At 34.8% G+C, this 25684-nt stretch overlaps 1 protein-coding gene across 3 annotated transcripts in view; it reads left to right on the forward strand.

The window, feature by feature from the left end:
- The window catches only part of MXI1 (MAX interactor 1, dimerization protein), a 105897-nt gene that overhangs the window by 46089 nt on the left and 34124 nt on the right, over nt 1-25684 (forward strand). The gene's annotated exons all lie outside the window — the stretch shown is intronic.

Genomic DNA, 25684 nt, shown 5'->3' on the forward strand with positions numbered 1-25684 from the left:
TCTGAGCTGTCAGCACAGAGCCCGACGCAGGGCTCGAACCCACAAACCGTGAGATCATGACCTGAGCCAAAGTCAGACGCTTAACTGACTGAGCCACCCAGGCGCCCCTGTATTTGGTGTTTTAGAAAATATTTATTTTTGAGAGAGAAAGAGAGCTGGCAAGCAAAGGAGGGGCAGAGAGAGAGGGAGACAGAGGATCTGAAACAGGCTCCGTGCTGTCAGTGCAGAGCCCAACACAGGGCTTGAACCCATGAAGCATGAGATTATGACCTGAGCTGAAGTCAGATGCCCAACTGACTGAGCAACCCAGGCACCCCAAGATGTATTTGTTTTTAAAAGGGGTAGTTATCAATATAAATAAATCTCTAATTTAATGGATGTGTCAGAGGGTGAGTAATAAAGAAGAATCCATTTTAATCAATCCATTTTAATAATCTATACTCCATTTACGAAAAGTTAGAGGCTGGTGATCTAGTGAAAACCAAAAATATTGGTAAGCACAGGATAATTTAAAGGGAGAGAGGTATTTTAGCCAAATAGCAACAAGGCAACACAAGAATATTTTTAAAATCTAAGCCTGTTTTGTTACTAAGTTTTTAAGCCCTTGCTCATTTTATTTAACAGCTCTTTCTTTTCCCCAAGGCACCATTTTTATTTGATACATTAAAGAAAAAAAGTTAACCTAGCTTTGGCTTCCTTTAAAATAAATAGAATTTTGACTTTGCCTTTCATTTGCTTTTGAGTGTGATTTTACATGAGGAAAGTAATTCACTATCAAAAGGGTAATTTGATTTTGTCTTCATTCTGAGAAGATGTTCCTAAAGTAATTCATATTCTTGAAATTTTTCCACTTTACATGTGATATATTTATGTCAGGAATGGTTTTTTTTTTTTTTTAACGTGGTTTAAAATCTTGCATATAAAGCTTCTCTGAGTTAGTCTTTTTTTTTTTTTTTTTTTTTTTTTTTACTGGGGCAAAGCAGTGAGAATTAATGTAGATGATTTTGAAGTGTTAGCGAATAACAGAGGAATTCCAGATGGCTATCTTGAAGCCCTAAGATTGTTGAAGCTCTGGGTCTGGCCTTGAGGAGACAGTAGCCAGCAAATGTTGAGTTTCATACTCCCATATCTCAGAGGAAAGCCTAATGGTTGACATTTGGAGTCTGGCAGGCCCTGTGTAGTTTGCTCTGACCTGCAGTTACCCCAATATACGGAGCTTGAAGTAGTTTCAAGACTGATAAAGGGATTCAGGTTTTCTGGATAGGTCCTGGGGGCTTATTTCTGCCTAAAACCTGATGGTTACACAGAGCCTACTCTAGACAGTTCAGAGCATTTATTACTTGTATCCTTACCTTGTCTCCCTAGACCTATACATTTATTATTTGTATCCTTACCTTATCCCCCTAGACCTATAATAACTTGTAACTGGCTCCAGAGGTGGAAGTAAAAGGGATGCAAAGTACCTTTAGATGTAGATGTTCTACATTCTTCAGGAATCTATGTGAATCCTCTCATGGTAAAATTAATGAATCTTTGAGATTTAAGAATTAAGAAGTTCACGTTGTCCATTGGCTTATCTTATGAGTTGTAGCCTTAGCAGAGAAAAAAACCCCATCCCGTGCAGATGTTAGATCACTTCATTGCTTTTTCATTTTCTTAATTCAGATTATTGGTGATGTTTTTGAAAGCATCATGAGGCGCTTGGGTGGCTCAGTCGATTGAGCATCTGGCTTTGGCTCAGGTCATGATCTTGCAGTTTGTGGGTTCGAGCCCCGCATCGGGCTCTGTGCTGACAGCTCAGAGCCTGGAGCCTGTTTCTGATTCCATGTCTCCTCCTCTCTCTACCTGCCACCCGCCCCTCCCACCCCCCCCCCCCCCCCGCCCATGCTCATGCTCTGTCTCTCAATAATAAATAAATGTTAAAAAAAAAATTAAAAAAAAGTGTCAACAACTTTAACAGGACTTTAATGGTCAAGAACCTTAGAAGAGGCCATTCAACCCTGATAGCTGTTATTCCTTTGAAACAAAAGGCTTATCTTTATTGCAATTTTGGCAAAGCCTAGTAGGGCCAAATGAGGATACTGGCAGAGCAGAAGTGCCTGAGTATTTGGGATAAAAGAGAAGCAGGTCCAATGAATGGTAATAGGTGTCTTCCATATAGAGACTTCCTCATATTTCTGAGGGAAAGATAAAAATGACATTTATGGAGTACTTACTGTATTCCCCCACTATGCAAGACTGTTATGTAATCTTGTATGGTAGGAAGGCAGAAAGTGTAGGTCAAAGTGTTACTGAAAACTAGCCATTTTGACCATCATAACTACAATTTGAAACAAGATGATGGAAACACAAAAACAGTCCTAACCATGATTCTATCTGATCATAAATATGATAGCTGTATTTCATATCAATCTTCAGTAATGATTAATAAATATTCTTTGTGGCATTGTGGTGGACAAAATGAAGTATAAGATCGTGACTCTATCCTATCTTTAAGATTTAGGTCATTATAGTTTGGTAATTATGGGTTTCATCTTTCAGTACCAGGATCTAGTTTAGTTATCAGTGAATGTCTAGAAAGATGCATTAAAGGTGTTTTTGAAGTTGAAGGTTGAAACCCCCTAGTAGTCTTATGCAATCATTTAGTGAGTCATTTTGAAAAAGAAATAGAAAAGACTAGAAAATACCAAAGTGCGTTGCTTGAAGTAAAGTTAAATGTAGAATTATGAGACTTGTGTATACTGGGTTATGATATAAAATATTGTGGTCATAGTCAAAAAGCCACTGCTCTGGATAGTGAAGGAGAATGTATGCTGAGACATGAAGAAAGACATAGAATTTGAATCTATGGAAAAAAATAGGGAAAGAGGTCAGTGTAAGTAGAGCCATGGAAGCCATGGAAGGTGACATCATAAAGGAAAGACTGAGTAGACTATATTGAATGGAAGAGCAGAGTCTATCGAAATGGGTAATGAAGCTAGAAAGGTGTTTTAGTATTCAGTTGTGGAATGTTATTGAATGTTACGGAATTTGGATTTTATTTTGTTGGTAGTAGTGAGTTTTTGAGGCTTTTGAAGCAAAATGATAGGTGTGATCAAAGTATTTATATAAAAAAAAAAGCACAGACTAGTTTGGATGCTTTTGAAGGACCTCATCTAGTAGTAGGATATAGGAACCAGCACTCAGGTAATGGAATTGGGAACAGAAAGGAAGACAGAGGACTAAGCAACACCATAAAGAAAGAATATTATTTTCTGTTAACTGCTACCATTCATTTTTCCTTATATTTCATTATTTGCATAGCAACAGTGATGTTCCTAAAGGGCATATCAAATCATGTCATTTCTGCTTGAGTCCTCCACAGCTTCCTTTTGCAATTAGGTAAAATCTATGACCTACAAAGTCCTACTACCCTATCTCTTGTCTCCTATGGTCCAGCTGACACTGCTTTCTTTCTTTTCCACATGATAATTTTCATCTTACGGCTTTTGCACTTCTTTCCTCTGCTTGGAAAACCCTTGCTCTACTAGCTCTTGTTATTATTTAGTTGTCAGGTCATCTCCTTAGAGAACAGTAATTGCTCCCCAGTCACTCTCTATCCTATTGCCTTTTCTGTCATCTTAACATTCAATCTGTCTGAATTATTTATGCTTGAGTTATGGGACTTCTTTTATAGAATGTAAGTTTCAGAAAGGCAGGGACTTTGCTTTATTTACCCTTAGCACATAGCAGTCATTCAGTAAATATTCATTGAATGAAAAAATGATTATATGTGTTATTGAGTATACCCATCACAAACAATATATGCACTTGAATTATAATGGCTTCAGTGAAAAATGACAATTACAAAATACTCGAGTTCAACAGACATATTTTCATAATAAAATAATTTTATAGGATGTATATGGAAAACTTAATGAATTCTTAAAACATAAATAAATTATATGAAAAAGCTTCATAATTGGGAACATCTTAAAAGGTTTTTACCATGAAGGACATTATCTTGCTTATAAGAAGAGAATCAGTAACTAATTGATTCTTTCAGTTCATTAGGATATCATATAGTGCACTAAGACAAAGGTAATTTTGTAGAGAAATAGTTTACCTGATGGAATTCATGCTTCACTTGTGAGATCTTCATTTCTTTTTCATTCTATGAGTTGAAAATGGCAAGCATTTTTACAAGGTAAAGATTTATATATACTTGGAGACTAGAATATCATAAATAGTTTCAACTTTTTTGTGTTAGAATTTTTGATGTATTAGTTATCTTTATCCCAATGATTTTTACATGATAAAGAATACAATATTTTTTTCTAGACTATCAACATAGCCAGTCTCCATTTGACATGGACATTTTGACAGAGTGATTATTTTGGTCTACTTTATCTTAGAACAAAACAGAAGACTAAATCTTTGTGACCATGGGTTAAGGCAGTGGTATCTTAGTATATTACCTGACTATTTAGGATTCCTTGGAAGGAGGAGCATATCTTGACTGGTTTTAGCTGCCTGTTTTGGGTGCTTGTATAACATTTGTTTAAAAAGAATATGCACTTTGAAAAAAATATTTTTTAAGTAATCCGTACACCCAAAATGGGGCTTGAACTCACAACTCTGAGATCAAGGGTTGCATGCTCCACTGACTGAGCCAGCCAGGCGCCCCAAGAACATGCATTTTGTTTTAATGTTTCAGGTTTATTTATTTACTTTGAGAGAGACAGAGACAGCACAAGTGGGGAAGGGGTGGAGAGAGAATCCCAAGCAGATTCCCTGCTGCCAGCACAGAGCCCGATGTGCGGCTCAAACTCAAAAAACCATGAGATCATGACCTGAGCTGAACCAAGAGTCGGAGGCTTAACAAACTGAGCCACCCAGGCACCCCAGGAATGTACATTTTTATATATAGTGTGCACATTTTAGAAAAAAATGTACATTTGTTAGGAGGAAAAAATAAATTACAAGATTGGTTTGGCAGAACTTTCACTGAAACTTTTACCTCAACTAATAGCACTCAAAAGATACTTGCTTGCATTAAAGACAAGTTATGGGATTAGTGAAACTAAACTTTTATTGTAGGTTTGAAATATATGACTGTAGCTGGATCAGAAGTCCACAGTTTGGGATTGGTTCAATAATTTTGGGAAGTTTAATCAAAAGCTCTTCCTAGCCTTGGTTCATTACTAAGATGTAAATCTCAGTATGAAAATACCTTATAGTAACTTCCTTAGCCTGATAAAGGGCATTTCTGAAAAATCCACAATTAACATCATACTTAATGGTGAAAGACTAAATGCTTTCCCCTAAAATCAAGACTAAGACAAGGATGTCTGTTCTTATGGCTTCTATTCAACATTGTTCTAGAGGCTCTAGCCAGGGAAATTAGGTGAGAGAAAAATAAAAGGCATCAAGATTGGAAGGCAAGAGGAACCATTTTTACTTGCAGATATTATAGTCTTATGTATAGAAAATCCTTACGAATCCACATATGCAAAAAAAAACCTATTAGAGCATGTAAACAAATTTAGCAAAGTTGCAGAGTTCAGGATTGACACACAAAAACTAGTTGTATTTCTGTACACTAGTCTGAAAATGAATTTATGACAATAATTCCACTTCTGTTGGCATCCAAAAGAATAAAATACCAGGAATAAATTTAACCGAGGCAAAATATTTGAATACTGGAAAGTACTACTTAACATTGTTCAAGTGATAGTACTCTCTATATTGATGTACAGATTCAATGCAAGCCCTGTTAAAATCCCAGCTTCTTTTTTAACAGGAATTGACAACTGATTTTAAAGTTCAGATAAGCAAACCAGATAAGCAAAACAATCTTGAAAAAAAAAATTGAAAGATTCTTACTTCCTAATTTCAAAACTTACTACCAAGCTACATAATCAAGGTAATGTGGTATTGGCCAAAGAATAGACTTACAGATTAATAGAATGAAGTCCAGAGATAATCACTCACATTTGTGTTGTGCCAAAGACATTTTTTCAACAAAGATATCAAGACAGTTCAGTGTCTTTTCAACAAGTGGTAGCTGATACAACTGGATATCTACAATGCAAAATAATGAAGTTAGATTGTTACCTCACACCACGTATAATAATTATCTTAAATGGATCATAGACCTGAATTTAAGAGGAAAACTATAAAATTCTTAGAACATTAGAGTAAATCTTTATGAATTTGTGCTAGGCAATCGTTTCTTACCATATGACACCAAAGTACAAGCAACAAAATAAAAAATTAGATACATTGAACTTTATCAAAATTAAAAACATTTGTGCTTCACAGGATACCATTAAGAAAATGAAGACAAATTACAGAATGGGAGAAAATACTTGTAACATGTATCCACTAATAGCCCTGTATTCAGAATATAGAAAGAACTCTTAGAAGTAAACAATAAAAAGACAACCCAATATAAAAACAGGCAAAAGATTTGAATATCTATTTCTCCAAAGAAAATATACAAATAGCACATGAAAAGATGTTCAACATCAGTGGTCATTAGGGAAATGCAAATCAAAACTATGTGATACTACTTCACACTCACTAACGGCTAACTTAAAAAAAACTCACCAACTTTTGTGGTCATCCATTCATTGTATCAGTCACTATTGATTGCTAGAAATGTCCTAAAAAGTTGACTGACCTCATAGTTTGGCACTTAAAAAGTAGTGATGTCATCATCATCTGATGGCACTACTCAAATGACTCAACACTTTATAGTTACTTAAGACCTGTAATTAAACACAGATAAGTTTCCAATATAATATATAGTGCTACTACCTAATATGGCTTGAGTACTTGATAATGAGTAAAGTTTGAGCTCCATTGCATATAAGAAGGGTATATTTAAGGATCTTTAATAACCTCTAATTAACAGTGAAATCTAACAGAATTAAGACCATAATGCATAATACATTGAAAGGTTGTACTAATTGTGCAAGTTTCTCTTAAGGTGTAATAAAATACAGCCTGATTGTATTTGTTAGGGCTTGAACAACAAAGTTTAAAAGTATAGTTGTGGAGGGAAGGAGAAATATCATTGTCCAGAGACCAGGAAAGAACTACCAATCTAATTTTCTGGTTGACAAATAAAATGAAGCTACTTCCCTTTTTTAGTCTGAAGATGGAGAACTGACACCTTTATTTTTAATTCATGTAAAAGTCCTGAATAAGATAATTTTATTCTTTGTACTTCTTTAGATAATAGGAGTCCAGTTACAGTACTGAGTTACTGAGAGTAACTATAGAACACAAAAAAGTATTTATGCATTGGAAAGTAGAGGATACTTATTTAACAGAGTTTTTCTATTTATAAAGCTATAGAACCAGATAAATGTGGATGCTAACATTATCAAACAGTATGTAGAGTACCATGTTGTTTGTCATGGAGACATATATCTGATACATTTATTCTTGTATGCAAGAAAATGAATATTTTAACAGTATTTTTATAAAGGGATAGGAATGCTGAAAACTGCAGACAAACTAAAAATAACTGTCAGAGTGCAGAGATGGGCACCTGTTAGAATTAAATGTTATATGAGATAGAGATGAAGTAATTGGTGGGTTTTGAAGATAAAATTTATGGTTAATAAAGGAAGCATAGCCAAGATAAAATTACACATCTAAAATGCAGTCTATGCAGTGAAGTCACTGCATTGCTATCTAGATAGATTCACAGTTTCTGAATTGACCTTTGTCAGAAATAGCTCATTAAGGTTAAGCTTTCTACTCCCAGACCCAGGCTGCAAGGTGACAGAGGCAGACTTAGACAAGAATTACATGCTAGAAATCAAGTGTTCTCAGAACTATAGCTGTATAGTTCCTAAAGTTGAAATCACTTCTACAACCAATAAGATGGGAGGAGAGGAGATCAGTAGGTCTTAAAAATAGCCCAGAAATGTTAAAACTTGAAACTCTAAAATTTTGTCTACAAAAAAATAATTGTTAGACTTTAAATAATTGACATGGTGAATATCTTAACATGGTGAAGGTGTAGTATCTTTTTATCCAAGTGATTGCAGAGTGTGTATCTCTGTGCAGCTATAACTTGGTTAAGAAAACACTTCCTCTCAAACTGTGAATTTGTAATTTTAAAAAGGGAATAGTTTAATTACTAGACTTTTCTGATACATTTTAGATGATACAGTGTACTGTATCACTTTTTACTTTATATGCATCTTTGAGGAATATGTTTGATCCATAAAACTAGCCATACTTTTTATACTGATGCTCATAGTAATTGTATAGCAGCAGGATTCTACTAGACTTTTTTTTAAATATTTATTTTGAGAGAGAGAGAGAGAGAGAGAGAGAGAGAGAGCGCACATGCAGGGGCAGGGCATAGAGAGAGAGAGGGAGGGAGGGAGGGAGGGAGGGAGGGGGAGAGAGAGAGAGAGAGAGAGAGAGAGAGAGAGAGAGAGAGAGAGAGAGAGAGAGAATCCCAAGCAGGATCTATGCTCCTGGCACAGAATCTGAGGCAGGGCTCGAACTCATGAACCACACTGTGAGATCAAGACCTAAGCATAAATCAAGAGCCAGACACTGAACAAACTGAGCCAAGCTGGCACCCAGAATTCTAGACTTTAAGGGCAATATGCTATTTTGCTAAATTCCTTTGCCACATATAATACTTAGTATAGTGTAAATGCTCTGATAAATATTGGTTTAATAATAATAACTGCAATTCAAGTACTTTTTCTTAAGCACCTTCTTCATTTAAAGAAATTTCTGTTTTGGTAGAAATTTTGGCAATTAAAGCATGCATGCCAAGAGGTACATCAGTAAGAAATCTTTTTATTACATGAAGAGATTTCTTTGGTATCTTGCATTTTTTAACCTTTAAAAATGAAGAAATTCAGATCTGTTTGATACAGTTTAGCTTTTGCAGAGAAGAGAAGTTCTTTTGTACTTCTATTTTTCTATGTATTCTAGTGAATAATGCCAATTGAAAGTCCCGTGGGTGTTACTAGTGGAAAAACCACAGATCTAAAGGAGAACTCAGTAATGAGAATAGAATTTTCTAATATAGTTACTTGCTAACCAGTTCTTGAAGACAAATTTGCTTAGAAAATAATTAACAGCCCTGGGATAAACACATGACATGTTGCTTATACTCATATTTTCGAACTCAAGAAAAGTTGAAACTTAATAAGCTCATAAGTATATGATTTCCTTGTTTTGTTACTTTGGGGAAAGCTAATGGAGAAAGGTAGACTTTAATACTAAACATGGCTTGAGGGCTAAGTTGTTGAAAAGGATACCTGGAATCCAAAACAGCTTTTTTGTGGATTTGTAATCTGTTAATGTGAGAATTGTACCAGAAGTCAGAAGATATTTTCTTTTCATCTCTACTACTGGTAGGCTGTGGATGTTATATAAATTATCTGGTTTCTTTGAGTCTTGCTTTTCCTTGGCAGTAAAAGGAAGAGACATAGATGATTTCTGAATTCCCTTCCTACATGAAGTTTTAGAGTTCTGTGAATTTTAAGTTCGGTAATCATAGGCATATTAGAAACTTTATTCTTTTTAGAAACTTTATTATTATTCTGTTGTCTGCAAAGCATTTTCCTAATATAAATACATGTGCAACATATGTATTTACAAATACATACATAAATGCAAATGCATGCAACCCCTCCTCCCAACACACACACAAAATGAAAAAAAACAGCTGGAAAAATGAGTTTAGAATCTCTCATCTTTTAACCTTTGGGACTTTGTAAAATATCTAAAGATTATTGTAATACATGGTGCCATAGTTACAATAATAAAAGCCTATTTTGTAAGTAGTTATTTTATAATGATAAAAAAGTACTTATTTTAAAATGATAATATTTTATAATTCTATAAAACTAGAATTTACCTTGGGAAGCATATGTGTCTGTGTGTATATAAATAATATAAACACATTCCTCAAAGCTGTATACATGCACACACACACACACACACAGGTAGATATGAATTCTGAAATTTAAATACTACTGAGTATTTAGGACCTTGTACCTTTTGGAAAAATACTTACCACTGACTTCTAAGGAAATGTAACAAGTTAATCTATAAATATTACTGTGCTAAATCCTAGTCACTTTTTTTTTTTAATTCTGTAACTAGTTTATATTTTCTCAGGCTCCAGAAATTCTGTTTTGTGATTGTAACTGTATTGTATTGCTGTATCAAATCAGTCATTTTAATAGGCCCCTGTGATCACTAGATGAAGTATGTCATACCAGGAGGGAAAAGCACGTTGCTGTTACACAGAACTTTGAGGAAGGATGGTTTAGCTTGTTTGAAACATTTTATCTATAAACAATCTGAAGAGAAAGTAGCTGTAGGTCAATGTATTAGAATCTCTCTTCCTTACCATTTGAAGAATCAAAGTAGTTTTTCAATAATGTCCTCATTACTTTGATAGTCTGCCAAGCCCTAATTTTGGGACATCTCCACTGTCCCTTACCCCCACCCCATTTAGAGTTCTTAAGGCTTCTTGGGAACCAGAGTTGTGCTAAGTCCACTGGAATTTATACTGTCTTTAACTGAAACCTCCTTAGGAGTCAGTCATTCCCATTTATTGTCTCCCTATAGCATTTAGCATTTAGCACTTAGCACAGTGACTGTTCAACTTTTTTTTAAATCCCCCCCAGAGAGTGTGAGGCAAAATCACATTCTAGTTTACGGATACGGCTTCACTTTCTCTAAAATTAAGCATAGAATTGAATGATCCTCAAGATCTCTTCTAGTCCAGAAAATTCTGAGATTTCAAGTACCCAATCCCACTTTTTACTCTCAGATGTAGTTTTTGGACCAAGGGCTAGGATCCATTATCTCCTAACTCTTAAAGGCATTTCTAGTATATTATTATGACTTCCACTTCCTCATTTGCTGAAACTGTGGACACCAGGTTCAAACTTCATCTTCTCTATTTTCTGCTTTTATACTTTTGGCTCAAATTCTTTGACTCTTCCCACCCCAGCTTCTCTTTTGAACATCTAATGCACAGGGTGGTATGAACAAGAATAACGAAAGTTTTTACAATAACCTAAATGAAGAAGTAACCTGAATTTCCACTGATACGGGAATGGTGTAATATAGTCATAACTTGCAGCAGGTAAAAAGAATGATACAGACTTCCATGTGTGTTTATGGAGAGATTTCCAGGCACATTAAGTAGAAAAGCAAATAGAAAAATAGTATTTTCAATATGATCTCATTATGTTAAAAAGTACCACAGTCATCTGTGTAAATACATTAGAAAATTTCTGGAAAGATAAATGTCAGATTGATACACTTGTTACCTCCAGGAAAGGGAGTGGGAGTCAAATAGAAACTATTATGTTGATTTTATTGTTAGAGTTTTTGTAATAAAAGTGTATATAGTGAATATTATATATATTGTGTATATTAAAAAGGTAATACATATGATCCTATTAATACATTTCCATGGATAATAAAGCTGGAAGGGGCCTTAGAAAATCATCTAGTCTGGTATCCTTATTTTATGGATAAGGAAACCTAAGCCCATCTAAGTTATATTCTCCACCAAGTTGATTAATGACAAAGTCAAGATAAGAATCTAGATTTTCTGATACCCAAAACCAGAACTTTTTCCACACTGCCTTCTAGGTACAGCTAAAATAAATGTTTTTCATGAAGTGTTTCCTGATTGTACAAAGGGATATCTTCTCTAAATTCCTATCTGTACATTGTTTGTATCACTTACATGAATTTCACCTACACTACCTTATAATACAACGTCCTTCCCTTCTGGATCATATATATCACGTGAGGGAAAAAACTTTAACTTGCTCGTTTTTATATCTGACACACATTTTTTGGATAACAGGTGCTCAGTGAATTAATAATTAATATTTTTGTTTGATTTTTGTGGCAAGCTGTGCACCTCATGTTAGATTAAGAGGGGAAAGTTAAATGCCAAACCAAATAAACAGCTGTGGGGATTTTTTTGTTTTTGTTTTTTGCTATTTTGTGAAGCCAGCAACTTCAAGATAGAAAGTATTTTAGGAAGGCACATAGTGAGATATTTACTACCCTGCAAATATCTTCCCTTTCCAAGGAAAATACTTTGTTCTCCACTCGTGCTTCAGAGAGAACAGTTTGTCCCCATAGGATATTCTAGGTAATATGACCCACTTAGGAAATATGTGGTGATTGTGCTTCATAATAGGACCTCTGCTAAAGTTGTTGTACCATGGGAAAATGCCTCTTGAGTGTGATGGTTTTACAGATGAAAGTACATTTTTCTCTGTATTTGAATTGGTACAGCAGACCAAGAAACTCAATTATGACTTAAAGTTTTACTATAAATAGCATAGAAGATGTGATAGATCTTTGTGTTGTTGTGAAAACATTTCCTCAAAATGTTTTGGAGTTTATATAAGCATATTGCCCTTGATGTATTGTCACCCTGTTCTGTCTAAATAGCTCTATAACTTGATATTAGCATCTTACTAAATTTCAGCTTGCTTTTTGAGTTATAGTCTTCTTCTATGATTTTTATCTGCAGTTGTTTTGTTTTTGATTTTTTGGTAACTTGGTTTATTCTGTTAGCTGTTTAATTTGACATCATTAAAAGCCTGCAGAATTTTTTAAACAGATTCTTTCATGAAAGTTCCCATTATCAGCTAGAACATTGTGCTTGGGAAGATTCTTAGGAAGACTTTTTTTTTTTTTGAAAGGCTAATGTTTCTCTTAGTTTAGAATTAATAACCTTAGGACAAAATCACAGAATGCTGAATATTTCCATAAATGCTTCTAGCCAAAGAGATTGTTATTGAAGGGGCCAATTGGTGCTCATAGGTTTTCATCTAGTCATGCTTACTATACCAGAATTCAAAAGTGTATGTGTGTGTGTGTGTGCACACGTGTGCCTGTAGTTTTATTTTTATTTATTTATTTATTTATTTAATTTTTTTTAACGTTTATTTATTTTTGAGACAGAGAGAGACAGAGCATGAACGGGGGAGGGTCAGAGAGAGGGAGACACAGAATCTGAAACAGGCTCCAGGCTCTGAGCTGTCAGCACAGAGCCCGACGCGGGGCTCGAACTCACGGACCGCGAGATTGTGACCTGAGCCGAAGTCAGCCGCTCAACCGACTGAGCCACCCAGGCGCCCCTGTAGTTTTATTTTAAAGTGCAGTTATGAGTTTGGCTCATTTGAAAACTATGAAGTAATTAAAATAGAGATAAGCTTTACTAAATAGTTACTAAATCTGTAACTAGTGAATTTCAAATATGGTATATTGAAACTTGTTCTTGCTTTGTTGAGCATTTTATTAGAAATTTTAAAAATTATATTTAGCACATTTTGATCTGCTATGCTTGGAAGAAAAGATTTTAGAGGTTAGTTTTTCACTGTTCTTGTTCATAGTTTTTTTTAACTTTCATAGAAATAAAGATTGTAGATTAATTTACTCATAAAATTAATAGGCCTTTGTCATTTTCTAAGTTTTTAATTGGCTGTAGAATTTGCTATAAGAAAATTCCTTTTATTTTAAAATTGTAGTCAACAGTGCTTAGTTTAGTAATATTTGAATGGAATGGAAAAAATGATTTTTGTTTTTTAATTCAGGTATAATATATAGTGTTATATTAGTTTCAGGTGTACAATATAATGATTCAGCAATTATATATATTAGTGTTTATCATGACATATATACTCTTAACCCTTCACCTGTCTCGCCCATTCTCTCCCCACCCCCCTCTAGCAGCCACTAGTTTGTTCTCTATATTTAAACATCTGTTTTGAAAAAACAGATTTTTAAACATTAGCTTGAGGGCATTTTCTGGTTAGTGCTTTAATTTAAAAACAGGTTTTTTTTCAAATGGTAGTTCTTTATGGAGAAACATTTTTAGAAATGATATAAAGAACTGTATTCTATTTGTGATTTCATAGTTCCAGCATAGCAAAGCTGGAGCTCAAACAGGTGTTTGAACTTGGCAGCTTTAATTTGCAAAGTGGCTCTACCTCTCTTGGTAAACGAAGGTTAATTAGAGGTTTCTCAACCTATTTCATCGAGCTTTTAGTACTGTAGTACAGAGGGGTTGTATGCTAGTACAGGTCCAACAGACAGAGGTTAGAAATAAACAATTGTTAAGAATCATTCATCTTTTAGCTTTAGTTTTACTTTTTCCACCAAAGTACAATTTGACCTCTTTCTCTCTACCCCCTTCCCACCCTTTTGTACTTTTACGTGAGATAACTAGGAAATATGTTGGAAGTTTTGTTTTAGGAATTGTTTCAAATTTCCTTGATCCTTAAAATTTAGCATTTGTTTTGAACACCAATCTAAGATGACTTGAGTATCAGTCTAAGATGACTTCCGCCTGATGGTTAAATGTCTATGCTAATGTCTCTTTAAGAATCTTATACACCATTAACCCCAACATCATGTTTTCTAATTTAAAATCTTTGGTGGAAATGAGAGTTCATTTGAAGTGGCTTCATTTCTGGCACTGACAAAGGACCCCTAAAGAGAATTACAAACAACTGATAAGCACTTACTTACTAGGTATTGACTGTGTGCTAGGTACTGGGGATAGGATAAAAGGAGAAGTTCTGGATTCTGCTTTTGAGGATTTATAGTCTAACTAGATAGAAGACAAAATATATATATTATAAAGCCCCCATAAGCAATATAATAATTAAGTGCTAACTTGTGTGTATCCCAGATGGGAGTTGAGTTAACCTCATAGCAGCAGGTTATCATAGGCTAAAACTAGCATAAACAACTTAGTTACGAGTGCTTGACTTGTGTGCTTCTGTCTAGGCATTTGCCAAAATTGGTTTTATCATATTTTCAATATGTTTGAAAGGGCTTTCAGGAAAAATGCTGCATCTGAAGCTTTTTTGCTCTTTTAATCATTAAAATATAGTTTGTCACTTATTCTGGAATGAAAGTGAACTTTCAGCTATTCAGCATGTATAAGATTCATATAGACCTGGGACTACATTTAAAGACTGTGATAAAGTCTTCTTAATCTATAGTTGCTTTCCTGATATGCTGTGACATATCATGTCACAGCTAAAATACAGAAGTCATTTTTAGTGGCTGTTTTTCTTACTGAGGGGTGTCTACTATGGTTTTCCCTCTTTTGTAGTTGCAGTGTTGGTGAATACCCAAGTGTCTTGTGAAAAAAGCTTTAACTGGGACATGGGACAGTTAAATCTGCTATAGCTCTGGGTAAATAAGGAAAACTGAAAGCCCATTTCCTTAGCTCTCCAGAATCTCTTCTATGTCATTTTGGTTTGGAGTACTATTGAAGATGTTCCTTTTATTTTAGTAAGCCCTATATGATGAAGTCTTAGAAACTTCTGTGATTATGTTTTTCCCTTTGTGACTTACATTTCTTCTGAGTGCTTCACAATTTATCCTTTAATAGATAACCCCAAACAAGATGTTTCTGTGGGAAATATGTGCTTCTGTAAACTTTTTTCTAGTACGTCAACTTTAGATTACTGATTTCTAAAAATTTCAACATGCAGCCTATCTCTTAAGTTTGCATAAAAACTGATACTGGAGGTTTATATGGCATTTTATGCCATTACAAAAAAATCTATTTTTCATAATATGCTTTATTTTCTAATATTTTTACCCAAAAGTAATTAGAACAATATCAACCCTTTAAACTACTCTAAAATTAAACGAGAAAATTTGGGTTTTCTAATTTGAAAAAGAAGGGAGAAATCTGGAAATGAAGAAAGGATACACCAAGATTTTTTTCACCAAAATCATAATGACTAGAATTACGAAGTATAGTCCCTTGAAGCTTAAAAGAGGGATTTTTGAATTTAAAAAAGAAAATGGATAGTCCTGCTTTACACAGTGAAATTCTTACAGGGATTTATTACACTAATAAAAAATGGAAATAAAATCAAACCACTTTAGATCAGTTCTTTAATAAAATATTGCTACTGTTTATATATATATAAATATATATATACTTATATATATATTTATATATATATACTTATATATATATTTATATATATATTTATATATATTAATATATATATATTTATATATATATAGTCATGGAAGACAACCATCATAGTTTTCCTGAGCCATCTGTTGGTGTCACTGACAAATATGTACTCTTTGGTATTTGGATCATTGGTGTGACCAATTACGGCATTTTTCTCTAGGGTTGTAATGTCTGTATGGTTTTTCTTTCTTGATTCACTTTATTCCAGTCTGATTCACAATTATCCCTTTACAGAACAGCTTGTATTTGGCATAGCTGTAAAAAAAAAAAAAAAAAAAAAAAAAAAAAAAAAATCCAGTCTTTTCTAAATAAGGTTCTTTTTCAATCGGAAATTCCATCTTTGTAGTTAAAACATTTGTAAACATAACACAATTTAGATAGAGTTGAATGACTTTGCAAGACTGCTATTTTTGTAATGCAGGAGGCTTTTCCTAAAGAGCAATTTGGTGATACTGGGCTCCTAGAACTCCCTTGAAAGCAGTTGGAATTTACTGCTGTATGTATTGGGTCAGATGAAGGAGGAAACATGCATTTTCTGGCTTGCAATGTTCAGGAAATATTGGTATGTTTAGAAGAAATTACTGAATACGTTTTGGGTGTTATTTTTCATCATTTCAAAGGATCCTTCACATATCTTTTGTCCCCTGAGATTAGAGATGTTGGTGATCCCAAAGATATTTCAGGACTTTCTTCCTGTTATATCTCTAGTATCTGAAAGGAAATACAGCCAAGTTGGGCAAACTTATTCTCCAAATTCTGTCACCTTCTTTGGTTGGAGCAACAATTTTTATATTCTTATTGGAATATACTTAGGCGAGCCATACAAACTGCCCTGCAGAACAGCCAGGATTTTGATTGGCAGTGGTAACAAAATGGAACATGTTCCCTCAGACCGGCTTCTTCTTCTTTTCATATTCATAGAACAGTCTAGATTTGTTCTATAATCAAAGTGTAATGGCACTTGTGCAGCAATCATTCTTGGACAGAAGGCTATGTTGGTATTGAGTTAAGGCTGGAATCATACAAAATAAGTATTAGATTTCTGATTTTTCTCTCATTGAATTTTTTTCCTGGGCTTATCCAGAGGAGAGTCAAACTAAGATTTAGACAGATACAAATAGAAACAAGTCATAAATTTGAACACAGTTTTTTACTGATAAAATTTGTCTTTTAGGAGACATTGTAATTGTTTTTACTCTGCTGAATACTTTTTCCTTTTCAGAAGGGTTTTAAGAAGTAAAGTAGTTCTTATGACATGTTCATATTTTACCTGCTAAAAATGCTCAGTGCCCTAATATAACACTGAAAATATTTCTGTTTATCAGAAGAGAGCATGCCCAGAATTGCAGCCAGGTGTTTTGTGAAGCTGCCTCTGAAAGAAACTTTCAAAAACTACACTTCAGTTGGGCGCTTTGTGATCGGAAAAAAATATGATACAGTATAATAAAAGAGAAAGATGGGAAGGGTTATGTAACTTTGAAATAAAGATAAGCCAAAACATTAATTCTCTGTCATTGTCAGGACTGTGGCATATTTAACATTCTGTGTATCTTATTTTTTTAGGGATTTTCAATGCCCAATAAATACCTCAGGATTATTATTATTTTTTTAATCATACATTAGTCAACAGTTGCTCTTTGTTATTACCCTTTTCCTGCCCTAAATTTCACTCTCCCAAACAAAACAAAACAAAAAACAGCCCCACATTTCAATTTCAGGGAAATTTTTCTAAAATGGGACTTTAAAAATAATCCCTGGCTAACTTGACTGAATTGGCAGATATTCCGCAATGCCAGGCCCATTTGCCCTCTGCCAATAGTAAGCATGGTCGCTATTTTTAATCATTTAGCTTCGTATTTCAGGTTACTTATATTCAGTACAAATTATGGATATTCATCTTCCAGGGATGTGTTCCTTCTTAGGCCAGAGTATTTCTTTTCCATTTAAATAAAATGTGTCTTTCTTCTAAGTGAGTACACTTCCTTAAAATGAACTATTATACTAATCACATCTTGTTATAAAAGCATTGTGCTATTTTCATTTTATAATTCTAAATGAACATTTGTATTCCAAAGCATTCTTCAAGCATGTTGTTTGTGCTGTGTAGAATCATCATTTTATTAAAGATAAGTAACAGTATTTCTTCATTTCCCTCTACAACCCTGGACTATAATTTGGTATAATAAAATAGTTGCACTGGGCTTGTGGGTAGGAGTGGGGCTGTGAGTGTTAGAATTACACTCTTATAGAAGAGTAGACTAATGCTTGCTGTGTACATTTTGTGTGTAAAACTAGGGCAGTATCTTACAGAACGTTATCACTGTGTCTCAAATCTGACTTGCCAGCACGTAGGAAGTTTGTTTTGGTTTCAAAATGTACTTTACCCCATGGTGGCTGGCAGGGTACAATACTATTGACATCACTGTGTTTCAAATAGAAAATTAACAAGTAGCTACTGTTGTGATTGCAGATTGCCTTCCCAGTCCCTGTGAGAGAATGCTTTTTCTTTGGACAGCAACACTTCTCAGCCCCTTGGTACCATTAAATCAGCCAATGGGGGCTGCCAGAATAGGGATGAACACCAACAAAAAGCTGAAGAATAGAAAAACTGTTAATAATGCAAAAATCTTTAATCAGTTTCCAAATTGATGTGAAAGATAAATAATTGTTAAAAATTTCTCTCCCACCCACAGCTAAGTTTTGACAGTAGGCCAGGTTCAGAGCCTGATCTCTCCAGAGAGGAGAATCCTTTCCCTCCACCCAAACCCCTGGAGAGTTGCCAAAGGAAAATAAGCTATTTTGTATTTAGAACAAATTGCCACTGTTTTCTCCAGTGATGTAGCCCTATTTCCCAGACTTTGAAACTTGGAATACAGAAAGTTCTTGTGTGACCAAAGAAGAAATATGGTGAATGAATGATCAAGTTTTTTGTTTTTTTTTATAACCAAATACTCATAAGCAGATAAGGGGGCTAGGGGGATGAGATGTATACATGGAAGCTAAATTCAGTGCAGAATGGATGTCAAATGAACAATTTTTGTTAAATCACTTTGGAGATTTGGTTCCTTGTGGAGGTTTTCAGTGAAGAACATATGCCTCTACAACCAGATTTTAATTATTTTTTTTTCAAATGAGGCTGTCAAAAATCAAGTTTTCCTTATAGATGAATGCAGGACAGTTTTTAAAAATTGTTTATGTGTCTGTACTATAGGCTTTAACTGATCAGCAGTCCTGTGATTTTGTAAAACTGCATTTGCTAGTTTCTCATGTTATCAGATGGGATAAAACTGTTCATTTAATTTTTTTTTCTCTCTTGCATTGTAGAGTATTTCTTTTTAGACTTTTCCCTCTCTTACCTTGGTTTTCTTAGCTTTATGTCTTTTCTGTTTTTTTTTCTTAGTAATTGCCTTCCTGCCATTATACTTGTTGTTGTTACTATTTCTTGAACAACAGCTGGAACAAAGGCCAAACTTAAATTGAATTTTCTGTTTGCTAGGAGGCTTATTAATAAGGTTAGAAAGTTGAAATTGGTGACCAAAAAACTGGATTAAAAAAAAATGATCTGTGGGGGCTCCTGGGTAGCTCAGTCGGTTGAGTGTCCCACTCTTGATCTCAGCTTAGGTCTTGATCTCAGGGTTGTGAGTTCAAGCCCCATATTGGGCTCCACGCTGCTCAGGGAACCTACCAAAAAAAAAAAAAAAAATCTGTGAAGTTCATTTTACATTGTCTTAGTCCCCCATCCCTGTAAATGCATCGATAAATCAGTCTAATGGCTGTAATTCTTAATCCTGTTTCACTATTAAAAGAGATGCTGACCCTAGAGTTAGATTGGAGATTGTCAGGAACTCTACAAGTAGTCATCTTTGGTGGCAACTTCAGTGGCACACAAATTTCTAGTGTACAGTTCTGGCATCCATAAGCAGATCTCTCATGAATGTCGACCTGGCATCTGAATATACTGTTTGGAGGCCCCAGTATTGTTACCTCAACTTTGTGAGTTAGAGAGTCCCAGAAATATCCACTAGAAATTATGTTACGTTCCTCCTTCCCACTGTGTGCCAGTTATTCTGTTTGTTATTGGAAAAACTGAAATGACTAAAAATATGGACTCAGTCTTATCTAGAAAGTAACAAAAATATAGTATGATTAGTATGAAAACCAACTATTAATTTTCTGAGGAAGGATGTAGCAAGGAAGGTGTCATAGAAGAAATAGTAGTTTGGCTGTGGTCTGATAAATGAGTTAGATACGCACTAGGTAGATAGTAAAGAGGAGGACATTCCGGGTAGAGAAATGGGTAAGTATAAAAGCACATTTGGTTTGTGGAAGAGGTTTGCAAGGGTATGGGCAATAGAAAGTGTGGCTAGAAAAGTGGTAGGCAGAAGTCCAAATTATAGCATCTTCAAACAGATAAAAATTACTACTGGCATCACAGCATCTTGGTTCAGTGTCATAATAAGGTGCCACTGATTGTTTACTGATAATCATTGTTATTGACTGAATGGCACTTCGTCCTCTTCATATCTGAGATGTAAAGACTAAATAAAACTTCAACCCATATTGAATCTGTGCAGTTTGAGAAAGAATGTGTCACTATTTTGTCCTCATTAATTTATTGAGTACTCACGTCTCCCCGTCTCTTCTCCCCAACTCTTTTCTCCCTCACTCTCTCAACCTTTGAAAAACATAATCCTAGCTATGATTCAGAAGTGATATTCTGAATTCTAAAGTTCTAATACTGATCTGTAGCAATTTGCTCTAGTAGTTTGAACATAGATTCCTGGAGGTCTTGAGATACAGTGTAAAATAGTGCAAGATTTATTTGAAGTCTTCTTTTGTCTTAAAAGTGTACTTTGCATTTGTGTTTATTTTCCTATAAAATGGTGTTTTCTTCCAAATCTTTGAGGAAAAGTAGGACTTCAGAAGGCATATTACTGTATGTTTAACCTTCTGCCTTTAAATATTCTGGCTTTCTACCCTAAGAACTACTTAGATTTTATTTGGAGAAAGTGATTTTAAAAAGTCTTCCAAGAGTGAATAACATGTATCTCAGCCTTAACTGATTTTATTCAGTTGTATAGAGATGAGCCCTTCAGTACTAAGATGGACAGTGTGACTGTGGAATAATTTATATTAATATAATATTATATAGTATATATAATTTACAGTTTCATTATAACACTTGTTGATATTTCTATCTGGTTATTTGATAAGATATCAATTGAATTACGATGAATATTAAAGCAGCTTTTTTTTTTTTAATAGAGTCCCAGCTATTCAACTAAGTTTTTATTTTGTTGTCATTAAGCCTCACAACACCATCATCAGTTCTGATGCTAGGGAAATGCCATTTACCAAGTTACTACCTGGGAGCACTTAATAGTCTGTTTATTTTTTGTGAGGCAGATAATAAGTAAGTTGTAAGTGAAAACATATAATTAGCACATGCCATTTTATGAGAATCGCTTGTCTAAGTTTTCTTATTTCACAGACAGAATAAGCTGAACAGAATATGATCATATTTGTTTTTGTAAATAAGATCCATGACTTTATATCTGGATCCATTTTTAATGTCATTTTTCATAAGAAAAAGAGGTAGGCAGATTTTTTTTTGTAACTTTAGAGATTTTTGAAGCTTTTCAACACTAAATTTTAGAGAAACATTGAAATAAAAATGTATAGGATAAGCAGCTAGTTGCTGTCATGTGCAGAAGTGTTGTGTAGGGAGTTGGGAAACCTGGCCACAAGCCACTGCAGTTTTGAAGAATGTGGCTCAAGGGAGGACTCTCAGCCCGTTGCGTAACTTTCAGCAGAGAGGAAAGTACAAAAACTGTCCCTATCACTTGACTTGTTTTCCATTTTGATTTAGTTACTTGGCACAGTCTTGGTATCCTGTAGTGGGGGAATGAAAGACAAGCAAGTTCCAATGAAGGACCGTGCCTCCGAGGGCATCAGCCAATGGATGGTTTGTGAGACCTGGCAGGTGTTAAATTTCATATTGTTTTGGGGCAGAAGGATTAGAGTTTCAAGAGACGGCTTGAAAAAACATCATCCTATAGTACTTGCAATTTTTTTTTTCTAAAAGAGAATTCTTTCCTCTCTTTTCCCTCAACACTTGTGCTTCTTGTGTATATACCTCTGCTTTAAAATATCACAGCTACTAGGTAAGAGGGGCCATTTTATAGCAAAATCATTTCTCCTCATGTTCTGTGATATTTCAGTTTGGCAGTAGAGTTTACAAGGTTTGAAATCAAAAGCAGTGTTGGTTCCTTCAGGGAAAAATGATCCCAATCTACCAAAATAAAAGCCAAACAGACTCTAATTGTTCCTTTTCCCGCTGGGGGCTTGTCCTTTTTGAAGGTATGGGTTAGTTTGATAGGACCTTCTCTCTAACAAGGTTAGTCACTGGGAATTGCCTCTTTCCCTGGATAAAACCCACTTTTAAATCTATTTTAAAACAGACCTCAAAGAGTATTTGAAAATAAAAGTACTTTGGTATCTCTCCATTCTCTTGCCCCCTCCCTCAGCAAGGAGACTCCAGTTTTCTTACAGGGCACCCTTGCTGCAGTGTCTAATCCTCATGCTAAATTAGGAAGGATTTATGTTTTCATAGTTTTTATTGAACTATCCATGTGTTGTGAAAACTTAAGTAAATGCTAACCAGGGGGCTAAATTTTTTTCTCATTTTCTGTCAAGGCTAGTTCCATAAATTTTACAATGTCAGGCTTTTTCTGTTGGTTGCTAGTCTGGTGTTCATCAGAATATTCAGAGCAGCAGCCTTAACTTTCCCCAGCCTTCTTAACCTGCTTTGACTAAAGGTGCAGTATATGCCTTTCATGAATCCTATGTCAGCTCTTTCACAACTTGGAGACTTGAAAAATACCATTTTATGTTATGGGCAAATTTTTTTCTCAGTGCATAAGGATTTTCAAATCAAACCAAGGGTTTGTTTTGTTTTTTTTGTTTTTTTGTTTTTTTTTTCCTTCTGTCTCTTGTCCTCTTTCTTCCTCCAGTGTCTTGCAGCCCATGATTTGGCAACCCCTTACAGGAGGCTCCTGAGCCACCAGTCACATGAGAATGAAGGCAAGAAAAGAAAGGACCAGATGGCATCAAAAGATATGCCTTTCTAGGTCGTTGGTGGTTAAGCTTGCAATCTGGTTACCAGCAGGGAGACCGTGGGGGAAAGGGTGAGAACAGCACAGCACCACTGTAAGGGAAGAAGAATTTTGCCGTACGGTTTGTTTCAATAATTTGCTGGAGAAAAAAAATTTATACATGAAGGTGAATGAATTTTCTGATTTAACTTTCCAGTTTACAGTCACAGGGTATCACATTGCTCTTGGAAGGGTGAATTTACCTAAAACTGGCATAACAAGCATGTGGAAGACTGTGTGCAGTATTTGGATGGCAGCTTTGAAAAGTGTGCCTCCCACTTGGTCAGTTGCTGTCCTTCAACTGCCATTAACCTTTTGTTACTTTATTCTCTATAAATTCCTGACTCACAAGTATAAAAACTGAAGGAAATGACATTTGGCTCTCACAGATAGACCTTTCCCCACGGGAGAGCAGAGGACATCATTTACCACTCCTTCATACTCATATCTGTTTTGGAGATTGTATTTACAAGACATGGAAAATGGCATCACTGGCCTTTGTGAGACATGATAACTCAGAGTATCTTTTCTTAAGCTGTAACTTGGAGCACATTTATAATTATTTGAAGAAATGTTCGATAGTGGCTAATAAAAAGTATTTTAGAGGGCAGTCTGACCTCCCTGTTCATCAGCCATCTTACACATTGACTCCCTAGGCCTGGGCAAATTCTGATTTGATAGTGCTATTGCAGCAGACCAGACTGCTGAACTTGGCTGATATTTCCTTACAAAATTCCAACTTAGTTGTTTTCCCCTGAAAGAAAAAAGTTAAGATATTTTTAATTTTAGGTTCAAACTTGATTTCAATATATGAACTTGAGTCCTGTACTCTTTTAATTACCTTGAGAAGTGTTGCTTTCTCATAGATGAATTCAATATCTCTCAAGTCCAAAGTCAAATTTCAGCTTCTCTTGTAAGTCTTCTTTCTCCAATTACAATCTCTCCTTTTATTCAGATTCTGTTGCCCTTGATTTCTGTATGACTCATTTCATTATGAACCAAATGAACAAAACAATATGTTTCATTCTGTAGTTTAGATTATAAACTCTTAAAGTTTCTGTTTCTGCTTCTGCCATTCAAGCAAGTGTGTGGAATATTGCTGAATAAACAAAAGGTAGTAAAAAAAATCCCTCGATAATAAGGAGAAAGAAAAAACATAGATATTTTAATATTATGTTAGTTGATTTCTGCCTAGATTTTAATGTGACTGTAGATTTCACGAAACAGTAAACTGACCCACCCATTTTTTCCTTGACGTAAAAGTAAGGAATCATTCTGAAGTTCCTTAAACTCTGTAAAAGATACTTCCTATGTAGTTCTGGGGTTAAGTAATTTAAACAAAATTGACAAGTTATTCTTATCATTTATGTTAACTTTACTAGTTGCTCTATTAACTTTTTTAGATGACTGAATTCAGAGCCCCCCTTGACAGCCTCTAATTAGCTAGACAACCACCAGTCTTTCTCTCTACCCTCCAGTAATATCATGAGTACAGTTGTTAAGCATATGCTGTAATAATCCTAATGAAGAGGTTAAAGGATTTTTTAGTATGGATTTTTTTGGTGGTTTTTGTTTTTGTTTTTTGCTTGCTTTGGTTTTTTGATGTTTTAGTCTACTCAGCAAGAGCACTTTGTGATCATGTGAATCCTCCCTTAAGAGGTTTCCTAGTTAAAAATGAGAATTTTGCTAAAGGTTCTGTGATTTGGGGTAGCACAGCAGGGGAGCGGAGTGACTTTAAAATTGTTAAATTTGAAATTGAAGTTGGAGCACCTGGGTGGCTCAGTCCGTTAAGCAACCAGGTCATGATCTTGCAGGTCGTGGGTTTGAGCCCTTTATCAGGCTTTATGCTAATAGCTTGGAGCCTGTAGCCTCCTTCAGATTTTTTCTCCCTGTCTCTCTACTCCTCCTCCCTCTTCACACTCTATTTCTCAAAAATAAATACTCATTAAAAAATTTTTAAAAAATTGTTAAATCTCTTTAAGGGGAATCCATTGATATACTTTTAATTTAGGGAAATTTTTAAAATTCCTTTATCTACGTCAGGTATGACAGATTTCATCTTGGAGCCAACTATTAGATTTGAGTTAATGGGCTCAGTAAAGAGATTTGGAATGGAAATACTAATGGACCTCTAACTATAGCCGGGGTAGTGGGTACTGTAAGAATCTTGACAGTTCATCACCAAACCTCTGATCTCATTCCCCTGAATCATCTTGCTTATCTGTGACATAATTGGTTGCTTATTGCCTTCTCCTACCCCTCTTTCAAATTGCTAGCATTTGAGAATTTCACTTGTCATTATATCTTGTGTATTAAGACAGAAGCATAGTTTGGTGGGTGAACTAGTAAAACCATTTTGGCCCTCCTTGAGAAGATGATGTGTTTTGTTCCTGGTGCAACTGAGACAGTTGCTATAAATATTCAGTTATAGCTCTTTAAGGAATAAGGATGAACTGTAAATACATACTTGGATTTTCTTTTCAGATATACTTTTAATTGCTGAATT

This window comes from Panthera leo, chromosome D2 (assembly GCF_018350215.1).
Source record: "Panthera leo isolate Ple1 chromosome D2, P.leo_Ple1_pat1.1, whole genome shotgun sequence".
Classification (NCBI taxonomy): Eukaryota; Metazoa; Chordata; class Mammalia; order Carnivora; family Felidae; genus Panthera; species Panthera leo.